The sequence below is a fragment of the Rhynchophorus ferrugineus genome, unplaced genomic scaffold (genome assembly GCF_030347505.1).
Source record: "Rhynchophorus ferrugineus isolate W39M unplaced genomic scaffold, kcgeb_rfMv2 rfM3, whole genome shotgun sequence".
In the NCBI taxonomy this organism is placed as follows: Eukaryota; Metazoa; Arthropoda; class Insecta; order Coleoptera; family Curculionidae; genus Rhynchophorus; species Rhynchophorus ferrugineus.
Genome location: NW_027472582.1, coordinates 27,686,054 through 27,713,215, shown reverse-complemented (window position 1 = coordinate 27,713,215; position 27,162 = coordinate 27,686,054). Strand labels below are relative to the sequence as shown.

At 29.5% G+C, this 27,162-nt stretch overlaps 1 protein-coding gene and 1 long non-coding RNA gene across 2 annotated transcripts in view; one reads left to right on the top strand and one right to left on the bottom strand.

Moving 5' to 3' along the window:
* The window catches only part of LOC143192947 (neuroligin-4, Y-linked), an 808,161-nt gene that overhangs the window by 15,771 nt on the left and 765,228 nt on the right, over positions 1 to 27,162 (top strand). The window lies entirely within an intron of this gene.
* LOC143192729 (uncharacterized) overlaps positions 3,046 to 27,162 on the bottom strand; it is an 84,491-nt gene continuing 60,374 nt past the window's right edge. Inside the window, exon 4 of the long non-coding RNA XR_013004869.1 lies at positions 3,046 to 3,378. This is a non-coding gene — a long non-coding RNA (uncharacterized LOC143192729). The remainder of the gene's footprint in view (positions 3,379 to 27,162) is intronic.

Here is a 27,162-nt window from a genome sequence, read left to right as displayed (position 1 = left end):
TTGTTCCTTTTCTATACGTTTATATTTCGCTTCCCAATTTTTCTTTTGTTCTATATTTTAAGTGCTTTTAAATTTAATTGTATTTTAGGTTCTAATGAAAAGTGTGTAGTGTGCTTAAGTTTTATCATGATATTATAATATTAACAGATGTATTTTGTATTTTAGAATTTATATTTCATATATTTATATTATGCTATTTAAATTTTTTATACATTGTCTTATTTTGCTTTGATAATCTAGCTTTATTTCAATATGGCTAATTCCTAATTATAATTTTTATATAATTCCTAAAAATCTCGTTAGGTTAATGTATTATACAATTCATAAATATATCTGTCTCAGGAATCTATCATAATAACCTAATTTTATAAATAAAGATTAGATATATCATTACTCTGATTATAATATACAAGAGGCAAAAAGCCAAATTCTTGTTATTAATAAATTATATTACATGCATTTCATCTATTGATTATCTTAATCTTGACTCTTTTCATATTTAGGCCTTCTTGATGTTTTATGATGTTTCATTAAAGTGATACAGGAAGTCTATTATTAGTATATTAGTATGCATCCCACAGCTTTAATCATACCCTGCAACAATAAAATTATCAATTCATTATGTCGTATATATGTTTGTTCCTATGTATGTTTAATAAACCATATTAGAAATGAAGCTCAATGTGTCATAATAAAACATTCGACAAACCGCAGATGAATGTTTCGTGTTAAGTGAATACACGGGCATATAGAGCCGATCGTACGCTAGGGATCAATACCGATCTTCCTCGAATATCGGGATTGCTATCATGTGCTATTGCACCCTTGTCAACACCCCGCGGGCCTTTGTATTTCTAAGCGGAAATTCAAACACAAAAGAGTTGACCAAATCCAATGGGAATTTCTGTAATACGGTCCTGGTGTATAAGCGTAGGCATCTCATTTGCATGTGCTATTATTTTCATGTGGAAATGTTTAAGATAAAGTACGAATCTAAATTGAAACATAAGGTTTTGCTCCAACCTCATGTTATCGGGTATGTTTTATTTAAATTACGCTCAATTTTTATAACCATTAAAGGATGAGAAAAAACATACGGTGGCATGTAAAATTAATTGTATAATAATACACTCAAGACATGGCTGATATGGAACTGCGATTATGAATTTTTCCTTCTCGTTCGAATAAAATGTTCCTATCACTGGATTATATATAATCTGATGTTATTTTATATATTACTCTTTATGCAGCTTTCAAAGAATTTATAATATTATAATTTTATTGTATTTTTAATTTTCTATTTAATTTATATACTAAAAGTGAAGTATAATTTTTCCAAAAAGATAATATTCTGTTATGCAATACGTTTTCAGTGTGCTGTCATAAAATAAAAAGACAAAGAATGCGATCTGCCATACATAAAGTTGTTGCCAAGTTTTGCGCGTCTGAGTAAAGTGAGGGCGATTTATTATATAGGAATTAAAAAATACGAAATTGTAAATTTGTAAATATCTTTATTACAGGAATAAATTTAAAACAGAATTTTAGACATTTTATCCACAATCGGAACAAGCAACAAATAATAATTATTATTTTTACATTGCTTTGCTCATGATATTATACACAATTAACAGTTTTTAAAAATAGCGCCAATTGATGACTCAACAATCAACAACAACAATCAAACAATCTTATCGAGAATTTTCGTTAAATTTGGTTTTTTATACTTTTGGCAATAAAGAAAAGGTGTAGAGATAGCTTCACACACAAACAAATTAAAATAGATCTTTGGTACCGTTAAATAACATTTAGATAATATATTAAGTTTAATTAAATTCCTTCGTTTTAAAAGAATATGCGGAAAAATACATGCTATAAGTTCAGTTTTCAAATTTTTCAACTTAAATCCTTTGAAAACCTAGCAAATTAGAAATTTTGTATTTGCTAGGCAAAGCTCTTCTACATTTGGGTCCATCATCATCTGCTGTGAAAGGCGGTGAGACTTTTCTGCTCGGAAACTTGACATAGGGTTCCATTAAGTTTATCACTATTGTCTGTTTAAATTAACATTAGAAATATCATCCTGGTTAAGCGATGCTCTTCTACATTTGGGCCCATAGTCAACTTAACCTCCTCAAATGCTTAGAGCAAACATTTCAGTCTGGAAGCTTGATGTAGAAGTTCATAAGTGATTCAGTTAAGTTTGTCACTGTTTATTTTCAAAATCCGTTTGCGCTTTAGATCATAATTTAGAGAAAAATCCTTTTAATTGAATCCTCACATCTTCAAAAACAAGACTTTTGTTCTTTTTTGTATTTAAACGAATCATTTTTATTTTAAACTTCAAAAAATTACGTCATAACAACAAATTACCTTAAATGCAATATGCGCTCATTTGGTTAGACACACTACATGTCTGGTATTAAACATATGTAGAGAGATTCAAATTCAAGTCAATATTCAAAAATAACTTAATATCACTGAATAAACTTATTTTTATTACAACCAATTTTTTGGAGTCTTTTTTTTTGGATTTAATTAACAAGGAAAACAAATAATAATAACTAGCTAATCATAAACTCTAAGCTATATAATATCCTTGGAAACACATAAGCTAATGGTATATGAGATAAAATATATCAAATAACGTAATTCATTTTATAATTCATTGGATTAAAATAATAAACGAATTCATTTTAAGTCTGATTATTCGACTAGAATAATAAGCATCTAAATCTCCAATTAAAATTATTATAGGAAAGTAACTGCTTATTGTATTGGGATTCATTAGAATTTAAATTTGAGCAAAAATATATAGTGGCTTTGGTGCGGTTTTAAATCGAGTTACCCAATGGCAATTAAACGGAAAAACCCCTCGAAGAAAACAAAAGAAAGGAATTGCTTTAATAGGCTAATCCTTTTAATTCCGAACTTCTTCGGCTTAGGGCGAATTGATAAAAACAGTTTAATCTTTTTAATTATTTTATTTCTCTTTTAATTTTCGGACTGTATTTGTAAATATTTTTTTGCATGTCTTAATCTTAGTATTTAGAAGTTTGAAGAAATTGTACAATCACAAACAAATAGCATTAGTAAATATAAATGAAATAATACTGTCATAATTTTAAATAAATATTCTTCATCAATTAGAGTTTGTCTGGAGTGGATTTATTAGATAACATGGGCTCTGAACGATGTCCTGGTCATTTTACCTACCCACTGCCAGCCTAAGATTCCAGAATACATCCCCTCTTACTCAGCTTGATTATTGATGTGGCTGGGATGATTTTTTCTTGTTTAGGTAAACATAGATACTCTAAGCAAAGTGCAAACTCGTCCTTAATACTTTAAATATGCTTTAGGTATAGTGCATCATTTCTAAAACCAAAAAGAAATGTCAAATGCTAAAAAAGTAATTTAGCTCCGTTTAAGTGTTTCATTAATTAATATTCTTCAACACATAGTTCATTACACACTACTCATTAGTATGACTGCAAGACTAACTCTTGTTAGAACCAATGTTGTAGAATCGATTTGTTGAAGGTGTTTGGGCAATTAAAACACTGATTCCATTAAGTTACTCTCTATTTATATTTTGCAAACAACTCGGTTAAAGCCACAACACAGAATTAATCAAGATGGCGGGATCCTCATCCTGTCCGGGTGGCTTTAACACGAGCATACGTTGTAGCGTTCATACAATTTTATATTTACAGGCAACTAACTCTACTCTAACACTTTTTATTCAACCATATATACAAGCGCATTCTCCATATAGGCGCATCCACCCAATTATTTATATGTCCTATTCTATTATTAAATAACACTCTACTCTATTTAAATTTGAGTGAATAGAATTCATCGATATAAGTGGAGCTAATGGTAACTCGAATGGTGTATTCTGGTAGTTTTTTCTAATCGTCCGCTTCAATTATTTGAATTGTTAACCAAACGTTACCTCTTTTCCTTTTCACTACCTTGAGCTAATGCAAGTTTTGAAACCGTTTATGAAGCTTCTCCACTCTTTGATCAGGATATTTATGGTATATTCCTGTGGCATATGACGCATTTTTCACCGCTCGCAATCACTAATTTCGGAAATCGACTTATTTTATTTCATTCTCCCAGTTTTGGCTCATCGGGCGCAAATCCAAGTTATCATTAGATAACAAGGTATTGCTGCATGAGTCTATACTCAAGCCCATTTGGGCATATGGAATCTAACTATGTTCCAAACTAAGATGTTGCGTGCCATTGTTGATGCTCCGTACTATATTTCAAATAAAGTGATACAACGCGATATTCCTCTAGAACCTATAACGAGTGTAATCCAACGTGTTTGTGTGAAGTACTTCGAAAGAGTGTCAGTGCATCCCTATGTACTCGCTAATCAGCTAAATATGCGACGTGATAGTGAAGTGCGTAGACTAAAACGTTTAACACCACCTGATCTGATTACTGGACATATGTAGACTTTAGAATAAGCTTTAGAATAAGACTAATTAATTAAGATAATATTTTATACAGAAGATTGCTTAATGAAGTGATTTTCTACATGCTATGTATATATAATATAGAAATAAGAAATACTTATTGCCAATAGGGCAGATTGTGGACTCACGAAGAGAAATAAAAACAAATAATAATTCTCCCAGTTATTCATTAATGACATCTTATTTTATGAAATTTTTCAGTGTCAATTTATGTGGAACCTAAGTATCAAGCTTATTTTCTTATTCTATCTTATATAAACAATTCAAAACTGTTTAATGGTTGGTGTTTTATTTCATAATGACGTCACCAAATTAAATATATCGTTATATCTCAATATGTTTATGAATTTAATTGTTTTTTCAGGAAATGACCGGAAAGTGTCAGTTCAATCTTAATTTTGACTCTTCTATCAATTTCAGAAGACGTACCATAAACATACACCATTAAGTGTTTTGATACTCTTAACTTATTTCTATAGTGCTTATAGTACTCATTTGTTGTCAAACATTTAAAATAATATCCAAAGGTTGCAAAGAATTTTCTAAATTTACTATGATATTTGTTTGGTCCAATTAAATCATTTGATTATGTGCTTAATATGAAATAGTATGAACATATGCCAAATAAAGGCGGAAAATGTGTAAATTTCAATGATATTCCATCGAGTATTCGAAGCTGTCTATTTTCCAGGCAGGAAAAGAGTAATTTTGGCAGCAGAACTTGGTAAGAGGCTTAAAAAATGTGACAGTTGCTGGGATGACAACAAGAATTAGCACTTCACAATAATGTATTGAAGACGTAATTTGATAGTTGATACTCAAAATATACACGATTTTCCACATCCTCAATAAACGCCACTATTTCCTTAGTTATTAAAGGTCTTAAAGTAATGTTTTCAGCGTTTTATTTTTGGTAAATCTACATTTATTTGGATAATCTAAAAAAAAACAGAAATATGAATTTTGATATAGATATCAATTATTTTTAATTGAAATAAAAATAAAAATGGACAAATTATGTTTGTAATATTTTTTTGGTATTATTGCAGGATTTATAGTCCTCTAAGTATTAAAAATGCAAACTGATGACACTGCCATAATGTATAAGAATAAGTAAGTTAATAAGTTCTGATTTTTCAACAGCTCTAACATAAGTTAAAGATGTTAAGTATGTTCTATACCTTTCAGCGATAGAATGCCCATCCATATTTAGGTTTTTGTTGTCTCATTTCTATTTATAATTCCGATAGAATATTGGTTGTTAAAAAGGGCTACCATGCAACAACAAAGGCGGACAAGTCATTTTGTAATATGATACGGTAATCCACACGGTAATGCTGAAAAGGGAAATCCTACGGGATCGAACCAATTACATAGAGAATTTCGCTTACAATTATCAGTTATTTCGGTATATGCCATATAATCCGGTTGAGCATAAATTCCATTTTCATGAAGATACATGGAATACTTGCCATTTTTCCAATAGATAATTCAAACAGCAAAATACGGGAACAAGTTGCAGCTAACAATTGATCTAGCTAATAATTGGGTGACTGGCTTGATAGAGCAAAAGAGCCGGAGAGGTAGTTGTGTTACTGTTACGATAGCTTTGACCTAAGATCGCACTTAGAGCATTGGTGTTTCAATTTACATATGTGACGGTATATAGACAAGAATTTAAAATTCGACAAAGAACGACCATACCAGTAGTTCTAGGATGTTCTTTCACCAATTGGTATGATAGTCGTTCAAACATCATCACATCACTAATTAGTGAAACTTTATCACAACTATATGTATTTATTTTGTAGGAAGTAAATAAATTATACTTTGATATTTGATATAGAGAAATTAAAAAAATCTTTTTTTTAATTTACGCTCCAAATTGGTGAGCGACGAAGTGGATTTAATTATCCTGGACTATTTGTATGCGTTCAAGTCTTATTTATCCAATATTTTAATTTTAATAATTTTGATAATTAGAAATTCTATGTTTCAATGATTGAGGTTTTCTAATATAATTATACATGGATAGAAACTCCGGACAAATTTTGTATTTTAGATCCAAGGTGGAAAAATGTTAGAGGAATGTGGTTAAATCTTGCTTGAACCAGCCCTAAATCGGATATTGAATTTATTACTGTGAAGGCCCTTGTGATGTAGTCATTTACTATTTTAATTGCATTTCATTATGCCAAAAATATCTCATAAATATAAGAGGTAGATAGCACTGTTGATACAATTGGGTATTGGGCTTAATTTTTTAATTTATTAGGTATGTGAGTCTCTAGTAATTTTATTTCTTTCAGGCATCCAAAGAAAATGTAAAATTATATTTAATGTAATGTGATGAGTTTAGTTTTAGATGTGTTCACGAAATCATTATAGAATCCTGCAAGATTCTAGAGAGTGCCAACGAGGCAGAGAGAAAACCGCTTTAAAAACTACTAAACGTCTATGCATTCTCAAGAGGCAAAGAAAAATGTTAATTATATACAATCCTTCAACCAGTGTCAATCAAGTCACCTCACGGTTAGATTACAAAAACCTGATCTGAAATATCTGGCTTCTTGTACATGAAATAGTTTGATGAATTAAACTTTACTAAACTGAGGGTAACTTACACGTATTTAATTGAATAATATGATTTTATAAAGATTTTGACAGTGAGGTTTGTGTGTATTAAGACAGATAAAAGTTTCAAATATTTCAAACACTACTTACCTATACGCAGTACGAAATCAAATGTTCCATTAATGCCATCAATGTCAAATAAAGTAAAATAAACTAAGCAAAGATCTAGTTATTAAAATAAACTTCAACATTACAATTTGTGCATTTTATTTACCCAAATATTACAAGATTTTGGTGCAGTACCTGATACATTTTTTCATTATATAGAGCTGCTAAAAGTATAATAAATTTTATTATCATATGTATATAATTTAAATTTTCTTCTATTCTCACTTTAAGCTATGAAAACTTTGTCGCTTGGTGGACCTGTTAAGTATATTTCCATCAGCATCTTAATATTATCTTTAGAGAAATTTTCAGAAAGTTTTCTACCGGTATAATTTTGATATGTTTTTTAAATAAAGGAACACACTATTCTCCTAGTTTTCATAGTATAAGTCTGCAATTTTATTGGGCAAATATTGTTGTGATATTATTTGGTACATATTTAGGCACGGTAGGGAAACATTAAATAACGCCAAAGTTTCATAGCCCGTTTGATTGGAGTTTGACATTTTTTTCAAATTTTGTGCTATTATTTCTACCAAAATCTAAGTAATCACAATTGAAATTTGAAAATGTTTTTTTTAGAATCTTTCTATCCTATATTACTATTATCGATTAATATTTTTGTGATTCTTTGTTACTGTTATTATTCATGCTTGTTCATTGCTTCATTTAAAAACTCCTTGTATATTCTTTTCATATAGCTTCACATTTATAAGTCGTATAGCCACCTTGTCTCCAGGACCTATTGAATACTACTTATTAAAATGAAGACAATATTTTGATAATGTAATTATATCAATTATATGAGTAGGTATTGTCTGTATTTGTTACTTAAGACCAAGGAATTGTAAAATAAATGTCGCAATCCGTATCTGACCATATGCAATGAAAGTGATCTCAAGTCAAATAATCAATAATCAATTTGGACGATATTTCAGCCAATAGCCTGTTTCGAATTAATTGGAAAGTTTTATTCAATTTGTACCCATATCATTTTCCTGCTCGATACCGAAGAGACTATTTTCTGCGCGGAACTGCTTAACATTCAAGAAGGCGAAGTCCTAATTAAATACCCGCGGGAAAAGTTGTTGAAACAAAGTACAAATTTCCCCTAAACGCTTAAATAAATAGAGAAATGGAAAGTAATATAAATTAATTATGAACCAGTTCATTTCACTTTACGAGATTAAACAGAGGACGAACGGAAAGTTTTTTCAAACTCGAATTAATGAAAATGCAAAATAGGATAATTACATAAAAGTTTTTATTAGTTAAGAATTAGCTTAGAAAGAGCCGTTTAACAATATTATTCGAGGGAATGGTCTCTTAATGTCTTGTGCATACTGGTTATTTCTTGTGCTAATTTTATGTGTGTTTTAACCACTTCACAATTCGAACTAGTTTTTAACACATTTTTACATAATAATTAAAGATTAAGTATAATTTTGAAGGGGCATATTTGAACATTTGAAAATAATTGTGGAAACTATATTAATTGTTGCATAATAATGTGCTATTTTAATATTAGTTTTTTCTTTTACTCTAATTTTGTTATACGTTTCACAGCGTTGTTTGTCTATGGTTTATATCATTGCGTTGGGATAAAAACATGCTTTGATTTGTGCTATATATACTATGTTATATTATAACATGATAAACATGTAAATACTAAAATTTCCAAAAAAAGGAGAAGTGTGATTTATTGAATATAACATAACATAACATTTGAGTTAAAAGGTTTCCGGTCTGACACATAGATGGCGGTACTAGAATTAAATCCATATGTTTTTTAGTTCGCCCCAACCCTCAAAAGATGTGTGTATACATTTTACAGCTGTCGGATCATTAGTTTGTGAATTATAGCATTTGTGAAATTGTTTCACTCAAAATTGTGAAAAATTGAAAATTGTGAAAAAAAAATAGATAAAAAGGAATTTCTTTTAATAAATAAAGAGTTTTTCCGTTGATATGTGACAATGGATTAAACATGGCTCCATCATTTCACTCCGAAGTCCAATCGACAGTTATCCGAGTGGACTGCACACGAGGAATCCACTTCAAAGAGTGGGAAGGACAGATCGTACTACAAAAATGGTATCGAAAAGCTAGAGGGTCGCTATAATAAGTGTATCACACTTGAAGGGAATTATGTTGAATAAAAAAAAAAGGAATTTTTAGTCAAAAAATGTGCTTTATTATGGTAGGGCGGGGATTTTTTAATTGACCTGTTAACATACAGGGGTGCAAACATATTGCTGATCTGTTCGAATTTTAATTTAAAAGGCTTATGGCTTATAAGGCTTGCGAATTTAATCGAACTAACAAGGGTTTATCAGTTACGCAACGTAACATATTATCACACTATAATTTGTATTAAATGCATACGTTTTTGAATGGTTTGAAAGAAATCAGTTTTCAATATATCCGCCATTAAAATGGCCTAATAACGAACTCGCAGCTGCGTTCTGACCAATTAGAATGATTTTAAATATTAATAAGTAAAAGCTTACTGCTTTTTGTGTTAAAAGTTTGCAAAAGCAGATTTAAATTCATCTAAAAAAAGTAATCTGACCTTTGTTTATACAAATGTTGACGCCTATAGCATTGTTCACGATATAGCTTGCATTGCACAGCTATATGGTTTGAGTATTACTGAGGTAAGTACCAAAGGAGTTTTGTAGCTGTAAAAAGTGCAGGAGTTCAAGTACCTGGAATTCACTTAGCGAAGTATGCTAGCAGGAGCTTTTGCTTCTCTAAGAAAGATGCATGTGGAGCTTAGGAAAATTTACAATGATCGCTTTCTTGAGACTAAGACGCTTAAGTATAAGATGTGACAATCAGCAAATCAGAGTTGAGAAACAAATCTGTACGAGCACATTCTCTGAAAAATAGGACATTTTCTGAAGACTTAACGGTTGTGGTATGGCGAGATTTGATGAAGAATATTCGAAATTCCGTGACATCAACGGCAGCGTATTTTTTGAGACGTAGATTTCCTGATTATGGATTGATGATGATGATCAATGGGTAAAAGATCTATTGTTTTGGAAATAGTGTAGCATGTTACTACAGTTGATCATATTGCTGATGTTAAGCATATCTCGCCAGTCATAACGCTGCGCAGTTTGCCATTTAAATGCAAAAACTTGTACACATGTACTAGCGAAATATATAAATCCGACAGTTAAGTTTGTTTATCTGAACTCGAAAATTGACGTCTGTTTCGTCTAAAGAATAAAAGATAAATATATATATATATATATATATATATATATATATATATATATATATATATATATATATAAAGAATAAAGTGAAATGATCCTTTTCTTTTTGCAGATACTTGATGATATTTATGTTGTTATTTATGTTATTATTTATTTATGTTATGTTGTATGACATATTTTTGTTATATAGAATTATTTAAATTAAAAAATATTGCATTTTAGAGCCACAATCTATATGAGTTAAGGAACGTGCAGGGTTTAAAAACAATAAGTTTTATTTAATTTAAGACTATTTTATTTTAACGAAAAGCGGCGATTTATTGAATCGACAATACAGAAAACGTTGCCAATCTAATACTGTTTTAATATAATTATAACTATTGTAATAAGCGGATGTTTTTTTAACAATCATGGTCGTATTAGGTTCACATTATATAACATATATTTATATTAACTAAAAAATTATTCATTTAACGGGTTAAACTTGTTGTCCCTGGTCTTAATCTTACTCTTTTAGAGGACATATCAGTATTGTTATTCGTAGACCTGTTCTGCTCTTGAGAACAGCTATTACTTACAGCACTGCAATTACTGGCTCTTGCTTTCGTTGTAAAAATGACTGTAATTTTGTACATTCGTTGCATTTGTTATTAGATGGGCTTTAGCGGCTATAAATCTTTCAAACCAATAAAAAATGCCATGTTACATAAGCTAAGTTATTCTTTCGAAATCATTTTACCTTCTGTTAGCTATAAATTAATTTATAGCTAATATGATATGATTTATATATAATATGAACAAACGAAAAATAAATTTTTATGTATTCATAGATCTATAATAAAAATAGTCAATAATTTCAAAATAAACAATAGTTGTATTTGATTCGGTTTTTATATTTTTATATAGACCAAGAATTACTTGAAAATGAGGTTTGACAATGAACTTTTTATAAAACTCATGATGAACCACTGCTCAGTGAAACTTTCATTCTTGTGATAAACAACTTCATTCAATGGCGGCAATTATAGTAATAATAGCAAATAAAATTTTTGATATATTGTCTCATATCATTCTATAGAATGGCCAAACACTCACTTAAGTTCGCCTACTTATAAGGAACAACATTATTTTTTCCTGTTTTTTCTTCAAACATTTTAAAAATCTTAAAATACTTAGTAAGTTGATTTGGCGTTATAATATCGTTAATATTAAACTCAATGCCATTTTTATATATAGAACAATAATTGTTTAACTTTGAATGCAAAGCCAAATCTCACCTTAAATGCAATAAATGCAGAAATGCCACCCAATCGTGTGTTGGGCCTGGCTAAAATCTATTTTACATCGGCAATAGTGATATTCTATATAGCCAATAGTAATTAGCTAGTTTTGCTGACGATATTTTTTCAGACTGTATTTTTGTAACATCGCTGGGATGCTATTCAATTAAAGAATAGAACTTGGGATTGTTATATGGACAACTTTTGGGAAATAGTATGTGGAATAAACATGAATTTAATCTATATTTTTTAAATAATGTAAAGTAATATATATTTGATTATTTTTAGGAACCTTTATGTCAATTGCGTACACGAATTTGTACTCGAAAAATAAAAAGGGGATTATTTGTATTGATGGAACAAAGTAAATTCGAGGAAAATACGTTTTTGTTTTTTCTCACATTTTATATAAGGCAATACCGTATAGCGAAATCTGAGCGAGGAGAATATTTGTATACAAACTGTGAATGTTCGGATAAAATAAAATAATAAATGGCAAACGGGCGTTATTTTCTATACTTTTATTTATACTACTTCGGAAAATCCCTGGTTTTAACGAAATTTTAGGTGGAACCTTTTTCGCTTTGTTTATTTTTCTTTCGAATTTAATTTTGAATTTAAATAATGAAAAATTTCATCTACAAAACAAATCGTTTAATTGGATGTCCTTTTAATGGTGTTAAACATTAATTAGGTTGTTTTGAACTGTAAATTAGGGTCGCAAGGAATAAACTTTCATTTTTATTAATTCTGACCTTTTAAAAGACATTACATGTATTGGTAACGGATAGATGTGGCTGTCAAAAATTTTATAAATGCGCTTTAATTCAACTATCTCTTATAGGTGTTCCATATTCTAGTAAGTCATTTCTGTACATATCATGTATCTGTTTTTTTTAATGTTTTTGGAAATTTCATTTGTTTAGCCTGTTTAAACCTATAAAGTTTGCCATGAAATGTTATTAAATTTAATGGTCAGTACAAACTAATAGCACGCATGTAAATAATGGCAAGTTACAACATAATTTGGAGAAGGGTTTAACAACGAATTGTACTTACTCACTCAATTTAAAATAAATCTATATATAACTACTAATAAAATTAATTAAAACATGATCAAATATTTTCCAAACATTTTTTTAAAGAAATTAATGAAAAACAAAACAATATAACAAATTTCATTCAGATTTTCTTAGATTTGGAAAATACATAGTGATGTATTTATATTATAAGAATATCGTACATAGAATATGTATATAGAATGTAAGTTGCAATTAGTAAAAAAACATATTTGGTTGGTTCAAACAGTCTTTATAATGACGAATTTTAAAAATCTGAACAATTCTTTGGTCTAAATACGTTTTCTATAGTCTAATTTATTCCAATTATTTATACTTGAACATTTTCAACTCTCTTCCTCGTTATTGGATAGGAAATAGGAAATAGTTTATTGCAAATTTAAAGTCAAACGCATGTTATTATGAATTCTAAGTGGTGTGTGATTCTATATAAGTGGGATTTTCTCATAAAACAAAATGATATTGGCATCTAAGGCCCATTGAAGAAATACCACTGTACCTATTAAATCAATAAATTGGTGTTTATACTATCTGATTATATTTTATAAAATAAATTGTCAACCTGGACCTATTATGATAATAAATACATTTAATTAAATATACAATATTTAAATTAATAGGATAAATACATTTTTTTTGTATTTTTATTGTCATTATCATTCTTATTATCGGAAATACTCACGTTTATTATACATTCGCATGCTATTTAATTTTGAATGAATGAAGTACATTTTAATTTTAAGTTGATTTATTTGAGTTCAATATGGTTACAAAGAGTTAAAGAATAAACAGAACTAGAATCGAGTACTACGAACACTAATATACTAACTTCACACTTCAAATACTAATGCCAAAATTATAGAAACATGATTTAATTCCAGAAATATTATGCCTGATAGTAATTCATTTCTGAAATCAATATATACCCCTTTTGGAACCCGTGAGTTAGAACCAATTAAAATAACAAAGTTAATTAGAATCATTGTTACAAATAAATAAACACAAAATTGTTAATGTTAGCATTGCTACAATTTTTTTTATTGGAAGGTGAAGCTTAAAGTATTAGTATTACTTTCCATCATTAATTAACTAACTTGAGATTGTTAATGATATACCCATAATATCTACTACATACCTTGTATAAATCTCAATTATCATAAACATACTAGGTATATGGTTTCTCCAACATCAGTATTAATTTCGGAAGAGAGAGTCTGTCATGTATGTCAAATATACGATGAATCTTAGAACTAGGGTTGGGAACTATCGACATAAAACAGTCGAAACAGTCGATAGTCAAAAAACAGTCGAAACAGTCGATAGTCAAAAACTAGCGACTGAAAATATTGACGATCGACTAAATATTTTATTGCACTTTAATGTGTTAATTGTTATTTTTAAATAATATACTATAAGAAATATAGACAATACAGATAGAAGTTAAATAAAAACTAAAAATGTACAATAGCCATAAATACTATATAAAAATTAAACATATACCTAATCATAGAAAAAAATCCATGACATAATTGAAAAAGATCTAAACGAAATGATATAAATGCTATATTTATTATTGAACTAAAATATTTTTTAACAAAAATCGGGTAATCGAAATATTACCTATCTATTATTGCCATAAAAACAGTCAAAATATTTTACTATATATTATTTCCAATTTTAATCTTTCTACCCAATCTAACACCCCAATCTAAAATATCGTACCAAAATGCTGTAATATTAGTTTAAAATATATTGTTATTTACAAGCAAACTACCAAAAAATCATAAAACTACATACATTACATATAAATGTATGTAAGCATAAATTGAGTTCATTTTTGTCAAGGTCGCGGCTAGGATGACAGAGCCAGAACGTTAAAAATTGATCGAAAGGAACAAGCAGAATCAAAAATAGTAACTAAAAATACGACTGAAACAGTCGATAGTAAATAGTAACAAAATCAGTCGGACCGAAAATAGCGACTAAAAAAAATCGACTGAAAGAGTCACTGGTAAAAAGTAGTTAAATCAGTCGAACCAAAAATAGCGACTGAAACATTGATCACTACACTATTAAAGCGCGAGCAATGAAAATGAAAATTTGAATGATGAAATGAATTGAATGATGTGTTAATACTAGATATAATAGATTATATAAATATATGCTGGAAAGTGTTAAAACTTCTAAGTCACATTTGAGGACTTTCATATCGTTTAACCCAAAAGAGCCCAATTTAAATTTACGGCGTATAAATTGAATAACTTAAAACTTCATAAGCGTTTTTATATTAGATATCTAGTTTTAAATATTTCAGAAGGGTTATTTTCCTTCATAAAAGTTAGGTCTGTCGCCGGAAACCCCTCGATTTTCATAAACTCATTATAATATCTTGGTTTAAAGCGCTAAAAGTTCTAGGGTCTGAGGCGAATATGCGGAAATTTTTGATATAATATAGCACATCTGGGAGCAATATTTACTGAGAAAGAAAAACTTTCTTATCTTTTCTCCGAATTTGGAAGGTTTATGGATTTCTGAAAAAGTTTCTGCACAGGTTCTCCTGCATATGTCCGCTATAAAAACATATTAAAACAATATAGAGCTAGTTTGGGGTTATATCAGATATATGTTGACCATAAATTTATGAGTATTTGCTTAAATTTTTGGATTCTATGATGTGGTATTAATATTATAACTTTTATAATATGTATAAAATATAATTAACTTTATTTAAATTATATATCTTTACTTATTTATTTATCAATCCCATACATTAGTTTTTAAGTTAAGTTACTGTGTATTAATTGCATCGGATACATTTGTAACCAACTTCATATTAAAGCCTCACTATCAACTTCTCTCTTCAGTGTGTGTCATTCCGTCGCACTCTAAACAAAAAAAGTTTTCGGTGCGTTAAGAATCTGAACTTGTGCCGAGTAAATTGTATTTGCAGAAAGGGTTACTTTTTTACATCAATTTAAAGGAAAAGGCTACTGAAGGTCATCGAATGCTATATGCAAGTTATGACAACCATACTCCATTTCAATATGTGAATAGTTTTTTTTTTTCGTTTTGAAGTTTTAAACGTCTTAACTTTTGGCACACAAGACAAAGGGAGCTCTGGATAGCCAAAATGAAATTGAAGATGAGGATTTGAGAGCATTACTCGAGGAAACCATTAATGGGGATAGCTATCGAGTACAATTTGAGTCGAACCCTGTGCAAAAAGCGGTCGGAATATCAGCAGATGTTAATGTTTAATATGTCCACGCTCGACCATATATTACAAAATCGGTGAAAATATACTTGGAAACATTAAAATGGAATGGTAAATTGGCTCAAATATCGGAAAAAATAGCGGCTATCAATGTATCTACATTGAATCTGTATTTCAAAATAAAGCTTCAAATAAAAATAAAGATTTAAAGCCTAATAGTTACGAGTTTTCTTTTAATAAATAGGAAAACCAAACTATAATGAACATATAATGTTTACACTTAGATGCACAATGAAATTACGGGCAAAGAAATATAGAATATTGTCTTGGGCAATATGGCCTAAGGATTAGAAAATATTGTAAATATCTCAAAATCAATTAACATTAGCAATAAAGCATAGTCCTTGAAATAACTAAACTTCAGTCAAATTTACATCCTGCATAATGATAAAGAAACTAGGAGTGTTATTTTTCTCCTAGAGAGTTCCCGTAACTTTACTCTGCTGTTTGTTGCCATTTCTGTAATACATTTAACATGCTCGATATAGTGCTCCCTCGCCACAATTTTATTGCTAAAATTTGCAATGGAGTGGAACAAGTTTTATTACTCACAGAATGTTGCAAATGTCGAAATAAGTAGCAACTAGAGGATACTAATAAAATGTATTATTCACGGATTACAACAAAATGCTCTATGTCTCCCGTATTAAATTAAACTGTTTACTATAGACGTCACTGTGGGAATTAATTGTTACACTTTACAAGTTTTATTGACACTTTTGACAATTTTTTAAGAGTGTGTTACAGGGTCATGGTAAGTTCAAAGTATATCTCATTCAAGATTTGGTGAATTTTTTTATACTAGTACCGTGTATCCATTTTGAAATATTTACATTAAATATTACATACAATGTATGGTAAATGATGGACTATATATATATATATATATATATATATATATATACATAAGATAATATAGATTTCAACGAGCATACTTCACAATGATAAAGAATAAACAACGAAAAGGTCAACTTATTGACATTTACTGTATTCAAATACTTGTGATCAATACAGGATGAAAGTTGTCATCCAATTCTGAATTAATAATTGAAATCAGGTATATTGCAACTTCTGTTTTCGCTTCTTTAAGATATAGCGCGTGAAATGGGAGAATATTAAAATCAAGGCTATTTTGCTGAAACGTGGACATTTGTTATAGTATCTAACTTAAGCTATTTCAAATTCGATTATTCCATAGTCTGAACGGCTTTATTAGAAATTGTGTTTGATTGAAATGCAAACAATTAGCAGGTATCTAATATGTTAAAAATATAGGTTAATTTGGGGGACGACTCTTGTTTGCTGAATGTACAGTTCAAGAATTCCTTCTGACTATGTGCGTCAAAAAAGAAATGGATTAGATCATAGAACGTATTCTGAATATTTGAAGAATGACAGGAAGACCTTGACCATTGTATCCCAACGAAAATATTATGTTGGTGTATACTTTTAGATAGTTATCAGTGTCATAATTATTTTGGTCTTTCTGAGAGGAGCGGAGGCCGATATATTTAAATGCTACAGGTCAGCATGTTTGAGGCACCCTAACTTCTAAACCAAATACTTCTTCATTTTTATGTTAGTATATTATTATTATTAATAAACATTTCAAACTTCTAATGATTTAAATGATTCTTTTAATATCAAACAACTTTTAAATAAATTATATTTTACTGCGAAATAAGCAGTTGCCATTCAAACGCATTTATTGCAAATAATACTTCATTCTATTATTTAAATTGTTTTTATTCAATTAATGGGTGCTTAAATATTTTAAATAAAATTCAGTTGTTTTAGATAAATTGAAATTGTTATAAATTAGTTATACTTAAAATAATTGAATTATAAGCATGTTAAATTAGAAGGACTTGACCATAAATCTGCAGATACAAACGAAATTATATCTTTGTAATCCATTCTAAATGAGACCAATTGTTTATAGAGTGGATGGTGTTGTATTGTATTGTAATTTTGCGGTATTATACTTGTATGTTAGGGCTGGTGTATATTATGTTTTATGAATTTAACCATACATTAGTTAGCTTGTCTGTAGGTCATTTATGCTAGAGGGCGGGACGGTCAGCATTTAGGTCAATAGCTTTAGGAAATAGGGACGTGCATCTTTCTCCATTCCATCTGTAAGCCATCTTCTGGATGACTATACCTGTTAGAAATAATAATTTATTAAAATTTTATTACATTATTAATTAGTTGCAGTTCTATAATCTATATATTAATCGGCCTAGCCAAAATTTTGCCTCCCTCTTTGAGAAAAACCTGCAGACCTGAAATTAGGCATGGGTAGAGCCTATATCGAGATATAATTTCTAGGTCTAAAATAGTCGGTGACCTACAATATTTTAGTTTCTGGTTGATGCGCTGTCAGCTCCAACTCTTTTACGTCATTTCTGTCGTATGTAAATCAACTACGAATGAGTAATTTTTAAAATTAATAACTGACAACGTTGTACCGCAAAATGGCGGCTGGCAATTTTGAATCGAAAAACAAATGCTTAAATGTTATATCTGAAATGATAATAAAACGGAAATTAAGTGTGTTAAATAAACGCAGTTATTTAATTTTAAGCAGTGTTATTTTCGGTAATTCCTGTATTGTTGAAACCATTAAAGCGTTATGGAAAGTTTAGATAAAAACTATTAACAATAGTAAGATCACGTAAAAATATTTTACATTACAGTGTTTTATATTAAAGATAAGTTATCTGCAAGGGTGATATCGAAAAGTGGAACAAAGATCGATGCAATTTTATTTAAAAGTTTAGATGAAAAATTATTCTTTTAATCAGCCTAGTGTATTTATGTTTTTTGCAATCTATACTTTGGGTAAGAAATATGGATAAAAGATAAAGATATAAACAAATGAAGTAATGAAAATATGCAGTCGTTAAAATGGAACTACCACATAATTTGCATCGATGGTAAATAAGTTTTAATAACATATTATTTTTAAGTTATTCCTTTTAGTCTGTTATAAGGGAAATATGATTAACTTAATAAATTGTGGTCAAATTTCGACCACAGGACGATCACTAGTATTAAGTAACTGTTTCAATTTTGTGTCAAATTTTGTCATCACCCAATGATCAAATAATTTTGGTTTACTTTTTATCCACGATGTAAAAGTACAGTTAAACTTGAAATACTTGAAACTTTGATCTCTTTTCCTGTTAAATTAATTAAAATGGATTTTTGTACCCGAATTTTCACTGTGGTTTTTGGCTAACCTTTATCAGAAATCCTTTAATCTCGACCTTAACATTTCTGCCTGATTTCGTAACAAATTCCGAATACGTAAACGATTATTTGGTTGGGTATAATTTAATATACCAAGATGTGCTGACATAGCATCAATATGTGGTTTATATAGACCTTATTTTTATGTAACCGGTTTGTAAATCATCATGACTAATTTTTTAACATAAACTGCTACATTTAGGTAGCAATGGGATAGAAATAAAAATAATATCTTTGAAAAGGTTTTTTATTATTTAATAGATGTATTTAAGTATTATTTTCTTGGTGTTTCTAATTTTTACAGAAAGTATGCTTGACTTCGGCCATTTTATCTGTAATATTGGAGTTAAAGTTGCACAGGTAAGCAGAATTTTGAACATGAGCAAATAAAAGCTTTTATAAAGTAAATGGGGCAGTGGAATCAGCGGTCTGTTTTTTGTTGAAATTGGTTCTAGTTTTCGAAATATGCAATAAATTCATTATTTTATTATTTTTGACTATTAACGGCCATTTATTGAATTAAGTACTATAAATCCAAAATAAACAAAGGTTGAATAGAGCCTTTTATACTGCTTGATATTTGTTTCACGCATTTGGCTCCAACAGTAATCTTTCATCATGCCATCGTCCCAAAATCCTTGATATCGCTTTTCGATTTTCCCTATATTTTGGTGTAGACGCATTCTGATCGTCGCTTCTGTCCCCTAAGTTTTGTGAGAAAAGTTGACCAAGACATTCGAGAGTTCGAAACTTATAGTAATTTCGCAACAAATTGTCGACTACGTGCTGTTAATTTGGTGATATGTGGTTACCGAGAGAGTTGTGAACAGTACCTTGAAACAACGCCAGTGCTTCTGCTTCATTGTTGAACATTTTGTAAACCTTGCGTCAGTCATTAGTTTTTTAATATCATGTCCGACTAATATTCCTTCTTTGGATTTTGCGTATGACAATTTTGGAAACAACCTGGGAAGTACTGTAATGTTAGTACTTCGCGAATGAGCATTTTAACAAAGTTCTTAATAAGAACCTGTTTAATGTGAAGAGGTAACAAAAAAACATCCTGGGGTTTACAACTGGTACAGAAGATAACGCCTTTCAACGAAATGACCTCTTATACAGCTTTGTTCTGCACATGTTATATTTAGTTATATTTATGGCGCCCATGGCTTGTCAGTCTTTACAACCGAAATACTGTATGTACTGCAAATATGCATCCTCGAGAGTTTTGTCATGATTTTTCTACGATTATGGGATCGCAACCAAGTGACAACTTGTACAGCTCTGTTCTCTACACGTTATAAAACCATTTAGGTGCTCATGGCTTGTCCGTGTTTGAGTGTATTTGTCAGGATTTTCTCAGAGATACCGAGCATATAACACCCTCAAATCTAGCAAATTCATTCAATCGTATTTTCTCACGTTCCGAAACACACGAAACCAAGAGCAAATAAGAGTAATTAAAACAAATAATAAGTTCCAAATTTTGTTTAATAGAGCGTTGTTTTCTGACATCTAAAAGCGCGGTGCCGCTACCATGTTCGAACAAGGACAGACAAGAAGTTCTAATATATTTTGTTATTTTATATGATAATCTATTTAAGGCACTTGTATTATTAATTAAGTGTGGTTAATTGAAATATAATTTTAGTGCTTATGCAGTTATTAGGTGTTTAAGACAAAAATGTCTTAGTCAATTATAATTGGACATCGACGTAAATTGACATAAATATGTAGTGTATTAAATGCGTATATTATATTATATAATCTCATGTTGTTATAAATAAAATGGTTGAATATAAATTAAAGATGAACAATGCACTCTAAATTATCATAAAAGTTATAATTTAACAGACAGTTTTAATTTAAACGGACACAAACTAGGCGTTGAGTTTAGGAACTTATCTAGACTTTTTTTTGACAGATCTGGTGTATATTTGAGATATTTATATTCTATGTATTTATTGAAACCTGTTTATTGAGCATCATTTTCTTTTAAGAAGTAAACTTATATGAAACGAGAATTGATGAGTTTCGTCTTATAACATTTTTTCTAAAATATAAGTTTGGTTTAATTATTAAAGAGTTATTCATAAATATATTAAATTGACATAATATAGATACGTTTTTCTTTTATATGTCCACATCGTATTAGAAATTGATTTCTCGTAAACATATTTTCGGGCTATAACATAATGTTTATGTTGTAGTAAAAGGCATAAAATGTTGTTTTCAAGCAGTTCTAAAAGTTTTTATTGAACATTAATATTCAAGTGTTAAATATTCCGAAAAAACTTTTTTATATTTTGTGTTATAAAGGATGAATTAAAAATTGCAAATTGAACTAATTATTTATTGATTTTAGATTTTCATTCAATTAAACCTGCACTCATTTAACAAATTAAAAGCTTTTGGTGGAAATAAGAACAAACATTGATTTGTTTACCGCTTGTTCAACAACAGCGGGATTAAATTTCTTCGCCATTTTAATATTTTGGGTCCCAGCGTAACCGTAATTTAATATTTAAATTTAATTTAATATTAATATTTTATAGTTAAGTATCTGCACATACAAGTTGTGTCTCATTTTATGTCAAAATATTCGAACCCGTCTTAGGAATGATGAGAAGTTTTTATGCATTGTTTCATCATAACGGATGGGAATGGAGTGGCTCTGAAAGGAATTTTGAAAAGTTCAATTTAGTCAATTTGTTATTATGTTCAAAGTGGCACATTAATAATCTGTTATCATTTTTATAATATTTTTGAACAAATAAATGAAATTCATTTTTATTTATTATATTCAAAATCCGCTTTAGAAAATAAACTAGTGAATTAATTTTCTGATATAGACCCTTTTGATTCTTTTCATATAAAAATGAAGAGGTAATAGTTGCCGCACAAAGGTACTTTCGAAGAACCCACCACAGTGCATAACAGTGATGGGCTTCATAAATGAAACAATCGTGGGAACAAGTATATTGTAATTATAGAAATTATATGAACATTTGTGAGGTTAGTACTTAGAAACTACTGAAGTTAAATCACAACATGCAAAAGAAACGAGGACAATCGATATCTACTTTCAAGGAGGCACTAAAACTAAAAAAATACAGTCAAGGGTTTTCTTACCCTGTTAAAGAAAATAAATTAACCGGATCATTTATATTAAAATACTCGTCAGAATCTAAAGCTACCTACAATTACCTGAATAATAGATTAATAAGTCTTGTGATAACACATCTGCTTAACATACAGCGACGTAAAATGATTGTGACGAAGTGAGTTGATTCTTCGTAATTGATTCGTATTTGACTTCAGAACGGCTGTGATTAAAAAGTATTTACCCAGTAAGAAATATTAAAAAAATATTGTCAATTTAGTTCTTGATTGGACGATCCTTGACTGTAAACCCGGAACCATAACCGGATGAAAATTAATATTTCTTATATCAGAGACCTTTCCAAAACCAATCTGCCTGCGACAGCAAATGTCCTATAATTTATAACATCTCAAAGCAAACTATGACGCCCTTATCTGTAACTGTTCATTAAGCCGTCCATCCGTTAATCTATCGTTATCCTTGTCTGCAGACTTACAAGGATCATCCGAGACTTTCGTCTGAACCCTCGTCTTGTCTTTCTCATTGTTTATCTTGGAGGAGCCCCGAGTACCCTGTTATCTCGATACCCTAATTAAATTTATAACTTTGTTAATCCGAAATGCAAATAATATTTTTACGAGCTCAGCTAAGTAAGTAATAAATTCGTTCTCGTCGAGAATTTGACGAAGGAGTACATAAAACTTCGCACCCTTTTAACGATTCATCATGCAGCTGCCTTTTGTTCAGCCAGCGAATGCTTGAGTAAATACGGGAATTCAATTACATCACGATATCATACGTTCGACATTGAAATATTGAATTGCACTAGTGTTTGTTTTAGTCATATCCTTATAAAGTTGTTTAAAGATATACTGTAAAGTGTAAACTGTGTATATTGCGACACTATCAGGCTTAAGAATATTTTATATAGTTTCTAAATTAAGTTTTATGCGCTAACTAATAAACCCTTATCGTTTTATCATCTATTTATTCACGGAGAAACATAAAACCTCAATCAGAAAATTGGTGTTGCTTAAAACGAGGTTTGTCACTCAAATTGTATATGCTTTGGAATTTACATCAGTTTCGGAATGAGAAAAGTGTATGTAAAAATATATATAATATTATTTATAATATTTAAATATTATTTCAAAATTTGAGAATCTCTAAGGAAGACAATTTGTGTAAAAGTCTGTCTGTAGAGATTGTCTAGAATAAGAGACTAAAACAGAAAAAAAACAACAAAATTCTATATATATTCTTAATTTGGTAAGGGAGATTTTGATATAATATAAATTGGTATAATTTCTTCTATATAATTTTAGTTCTGCCTAGATTATTATCCAAAAATTTTATTTTATTATACAAAAAAAAGAAACCACAATTGCTGCTGTGTGATAAATAGTAAATATTAAGTTGATTAAAAGTTAATGTCGGTGTTTCCTAGTAGATGGCCTTAAAGTTGCATATAAAAGTATCGTCAATCATAAGTTATAGCGTATTGAAATTTTATATTTCAAAACGTGACTTTGGTAATGTGTTGCTCTGTTACTTCTGAAAAGAGGAAAAAGCATAAATATTTGTGGTTGTGAGTAATTAGTTAATGTAAAATGTGCCAGTTTTAGAAGTGTCAATACTGAAATATGGATTTTAAATAAGAACCTGGCCCTGGTCAGACAACAGATGAAAAAATAGATTTTTTTTTTAAATATCGAAGTACATATTTAATCTAGCGACATGATTACGGCGTTAAATACTGAGCATAAAAAGTCTTGAGCCATTTACATAAGACTGGACGCTGAAAGAAGCATATTAGTTGTATTTGACATGAATTGACACTGAGAAATATAATGGAGTTTCTATGTGCGAATCGCTGCTGACCTGAACCGAAACGAAATTGAATCAAATTTTAAATAATTCATTATGGGCTATAAAAAATAGATGACGTACCATAATAATGTTCAAAGAAGATCGAGGTCCAAATGCGGAGAAACTTCTTAGACTGTTGTGAAATCCATATTAACGCCAATTATTAAAGCTAGGTGATGAGGTTGTGAAAATAGCTGGGTTCACAAACTTTAGAAGCTTGATGTTGAAAAATTATCGATCATATTGACTAGTGTTATGAAACTGATAAAATAAAATCCTAAATTGCTTTTTCTCTAACCTGTTATGGCGCCCAACATATAAAATAAATTCATAGTTTGCCAAATTCCCTGGCAATACGATAAATTTTGCTCATTTTTTCAATTGAATTTTCAATTTAGCCATATGAAAATTTGTATTGCTTAATAATTGTATTATATGTGTAATAGTTGTAATATTGTATTTATGTTTCGTTATCATACTGAAATCACGGAAACACATTTCATTTACACAATTTAAACTTATTTTTATTTGATCATAAGGTTTTTTCTAGTCATCGTAATTCTATTTCAGTTTATTTGAGTGTAATTATCTATTATTTAAAAAGGTTTAAAACTATTTCTTCGGTAATCCTCCTGTTCAACTTTAGCGTCTTCTAATCTTTAAATAAGAAAAAAGACCAAGCATAAACCAAAAATAAAAAAATATAAACGAAAAATGCATAGGCGATTTTAAAAAAATAAATTTAAAATATTTACATATTTTGCTTCTAAATAATATATTTTTACAATGGTTTGTTTTAGTTAAGTAAATCTACTCTATGCATTTTAAAAAGCAAACTCAAAAATGAAAATTGATTTCTCCATTTTTGCGTTATGACACCTGTAAGGATTAAAAGCAAAAATTGTATTTTGTGGAAACATCTATGTTTTGTTTTACTTTTATAAAGATTCCATTATTTCTACTTTGTATACACATTTTTATATGTTTGTATGCAGAACTGTATAAAGAAGCTTTATGCAAAATGTTATCATCCTTCTGTCATTAACTGCCATATTTATGATAATTACCAAATTGTTTTATTTTATCTGGGAACAGTTTTTAATTCCATAAGGATGGGGTTAGGTTGTATTCCTTATCATTTATACATTCTATCAAGTACATCTTTAATGTTCAGAACGGACTCTATGGATTTTATTAGTTGTCGTTTCTCTGAGGGGCGGGATGTTGGAAAAGGTTTTATTGCATTCTTTGGAAAGGTTTCCAAACAGTTTTCTTACTGGTTATATCCTTCTTCATAAATATTTAGCCTCGTTTTTTTCGGTTTATATAAATATTTAATGTTCTTCATCCTTTGATCGTTCTACACGGGGGTAAAAAAGCCATGACCAGTATTTGCTCACATTTTTTCGTAGTGTCAAAACACTTTTCGAAATCTTTTCGAACTTTCCAGATTACAAGATTGTGGTTTTGTTAATATACGTATATTTCTATTACATTTTGTACTGCACATATTATTAGTAATCTGTAGTTTAAGCCCATTAATCATATGCCAATTATCGGTTTTGGTTTCAACAACTCAAAATGGATGATTTTAATATCAATGACTCAGAGCTATCTAGAGGACCAAAAAAAGAAAGTTAGAAAACAATGAATTGCCGAACTTATTGGACGAATACCCAGCTAAATCTCAATTAGCTTTAAGATAGCTTTTCTGTTGATGGGGCAAACTGTTTACAAGCGTTTGCATGTTATGGAGAAGATTCGAAAGGAAGAAAAGTGTCTGCCACATGAAGTTATTTCAAACCATTCCAATATCGAGATATCATAACCTTTTAGGAAAAATAGAGATTGCTGTAGCGTATTTTAGAAGACGATGAACAACGGCACACCACGATATTCTCTAGCTTAAAAAGTAATGGGCCAGTGATAAGTCATAAAGCATATGGTGAGATTAGCAAGAGGTAGTGTATTATGAGCTGTGACATATACGAAGAGAATTGTCTGGATATGTGAAGAGAAGGATGGATCGGGAAATTCTTATACATCCAACGTACTCATCAGACTTATCGCCTTCTGATGATCACTTCCTCAGATCAATGCAGCTTGGTTTTGCTGGCATACTGTTTTGAAATATGAATGAAATGAAATGTGAAATAAAGGAATGCCGAAGAAGTGAGAATCTGGCTTCATAATTGGATTGCTGCCAATCTAATGTTGTTTTCAATGCGGTAACCCAATTTTTGCAGACAAATGAGAAAAAGTTGTAAAAATTTACATAATTGAAATAAAAGTGAAGTAAAAATGGAGTTGAATCAATGTATATATTGAAGGATTTCTCTGTAGATTTCCACGTACATTGCAAGATCTTCATCCATTCCAACTTCATTTTATTTATATTTTCATAGCGATTGTTTATATCCATTTTATATACCAACTTATCAGTTTTAATTTGCAAAAATCATGTAACTATTGGGTCTGGTTTGAATTTTTAAGTTAAATTTCCATTTTAATTTAATTTTTCAAAACTATTTCCATGTTAAACTATGTTTTTTTAACTTCGAAGCTCTTGGTATGATCTCCGACAAACTGTTTCACTTAAATATGTTTTAATATGTACAATTGATGTGTTTAAAAACAATTTATTAGTGTCATCTAGAGATGAATTAAATACAAATTAAAGTAATGCAAATGTTTTACCAGTGCTCATCTTACAACATGGAGTTCGAATAAGGTTTGAATTGAATATTATTATATTACTTAACTGGTGGTCTCTTCCTTTTATAATTTATTTATTTGTTTCTACATCTAGTTAAAAATTTAGCAAAAGAACAACCTGAAAT